We start from the raw sequence: 2693 nt of genomic DNA, 5'->3' as shown, positions 1-2693 counted from the left end.
CCCTAAAGGCTAAATAAGGAGACGTCATTTTTTGGATGCGACGAACTGAATATTTTTTTGAGTAACTGGATAGGACGAACTGATGTGTAAAGCGGTCAGTGCCGGACAGAATTGGTGTGATAATCGGGCTCGTCGTTACTCAAGCCCACACTGATTTTTTTTGTATGTGTGTGTTCTAGGAGTTGCGTTACTCAAGCCCACACTGATTTTCTTTTTCTTTCTTTTTGCGAAAAGACACTGATCTTATTGTTGCCATGGACGTTGGCAAGAACTGGTGCCATGGACATTGGTCTTAATTGTGGCTGCAGAGAATTAGTTATCACCAATCGTCTTAAAAGCAATTGTCAAATCGAAAGTCCTGCCCTGCTCCCGTCCTCAATGAGCTCGGGATTAACAGTAAAATCAACACTTCGTGGAAGTCATAGCAAAAGATAAAAATAAAAAATCAACGGCCGTGTTTTTTTTTTCTGCCATGACTTACATAAATCTTCTTTCATGATACTTTTTTACAAGTGTACAAAATATATGTCAAAGTTTACCATAAAACAATGTCTGAATTTTTTGATTTTCTTTACATTTTTTTACTGTTCATAAGGGAGCATTTGAGCTCGGCGGATACTACACATCCTTGTTAGACACAATTTTTGGTTTCTCGGCTTTTATCAGCTCCACACACTTCTCAGCTTCTACCAGCTCTAGCTACTTCTCATTCAGCCGCAGCCCAACCAAACATATGGCGACCTGAATGCTCGCAGGATTGTCCACCCGAATCTTCTTGGGTTCATTCCTTTTCAACTGATAGATATTGTGAGCGCATCTATAATCGGACTTAGCAAATACGCCCTCCTAAATGCCCGTGGACGTGCCTGGTCAGTGACCGGCGTGTTCGTTTTGAACCTCTACTTGTCTGTTTATACAGACGGATTCATCATTGTCTTCCTCGTATATGTCTGGTCATTTGCACATGATTGGTGAAGATGAAGAGAGCGAAACAAAAGAATAAAGAAAGAAAGAGAAAATGTGGTCTGGGTGGGGCGCGTCTGCAAGCCCTCAGGCCAACTCCACCGCGCGATCCCAAACGAACGTCCGTTTTGTCCGGATTCTGTCCGTTTGGGTAGCGATTTGGGGTCGTGTCCGGGCCTGTCCTGGGATGCGGTGGCCGTACGCCCAGCGCGCGGCCGCATCCATTTTGCCCCATCCTGTCCGCGTCTACTTTTCAAATGCCAAGCCCTAGTTCAGGCCAGCGGCCCCGGTTCATCACGCCGGCAACAGAGCCAGCGGCCTACACGTCCATCACCGGCATCAGCCAGCGGCCGGCAACACAGCCAGCCTCCAAAATGAATAGTTCTCCTCGCCGGCAACACAGCCAGCGGCCGGCAACACAGCCGGCCTCCAAAATGAATGTTTTCTCGCTGGCACACTACCAGCAGCCGGACGGGCGGGCGGGCGGCACCCATGCCAGCCTAAAAAAGAACGGCCACGCCGATCGGACGGCCTAGTTCAGGCCTTCGGCGTCGAGCATCTCCTTCTGCCTGGCCTCGAACCAGGCCCTCGTCTTGTCGCTCATCTTCGACAAGTCCACGCTCATGATCGCAAGGGCCACCTCCTTCGCTTTGGTGGCGGCATTGGTGGCCTCGATGTCGAGCTGTCTCTGCCTGGCCTTGACATTGTCGGCCTCGATGTCGAGCTGCCTTTGCCGGGCCGCCTCCTCCATGTCGAGCTGCCTTTGCCGGGCCGCCTCCTCCATGTCGATCTTCCTCCTCTTGGCTGCCTCCTCCATCTCAAGCTTCTGTCTTTGAAGGTCTAGGTATTGCTTCATTTGCTCGTCCTTGCTTTGCCGCTTCTTCTCGTCCCTCACATCCTTTTGAGACATCATGCCATGCAAAGTCTCATGCAAGGCCATGGATGAGGCGTCACGTATGTCGTCCACCTTGGAGTTGGTCTTGCCCTGTAACGCCCCGGTTTCGATGCGCCAGGTGTCTGCCAGTTGTTCGCCGTCGTTGCCATGTCATTTGCTTGCGTGTTGCATTTTATCATGTCATCATGTGCATTTCATTTTGCATACGTGTTCGTCTCATGCATCCGAGCCTTTTCCCCGTTGTCCGTTTCGCGATCCGGCACTCCTATGCCCTCCAGCGTTCCCCTTTTGTCTCTCGTTGTGAGCGGGTGTTAAACGTTCTCGGAATGACCCGAGCCTTGCCAAGTGGCCTTGGTATACCACCGGTAGACCGCCTGTCAAGTTTCGTGTCATTTGGAGGTCGTTTGGTACTCCAACGGTTAACCGGGTAACCGTAAAGCCTCCTCCTCTTTGCAGCCCAACACCCCTTCCAAAGTGGCCCAAAACCCACCTAACTCGCCTCCATGCTCTCGGTCGTTCGATCACGATCGCGTGGCCGAAAACCGCTCCTCATTTGGACTCTCCTAGCTCCCTCTACCTATATATATGCCCCTCCCCCGAAATTCGCGGTCAAATCCCCCCGAAACCCTAAAAAAACCTCCCTCCGCGCCGTCGGACATGTCCGCCGACGGCCGGACACGTCCGCGCCGCCGCTCCCGGCGAATCCCTTCGCGCCACCTATCCCGCGCTTCGCCGCCACCCGCGCGGGCCCGCCAGGGCCCGAGCGAGGCCCGCCCGGCCCATCGCGCCCGCGCCGCCGCCTGTGCTCCCCGCCTCCTTCGCCGGAGATCCCCGC

This window comes from Triticum dicoccoides, chromosome 7B (assembly GCF_002162155.2).
Source record: "Triticum dicoccoides isolate Atlit2015 ecotype Zavitan chromosome 7B, WEW_v2.0, whole genome shotgun sequence".
Classification (NCBI taxonomy): Eukaryota; Viridiplantae; Streptophyta; class Magnoliopsida; order Poales; family Poaceae; genus Triticum; species Triticum dicoccoides.
This window is presented reverse-complemented; position numbering follows the sequence as displayed.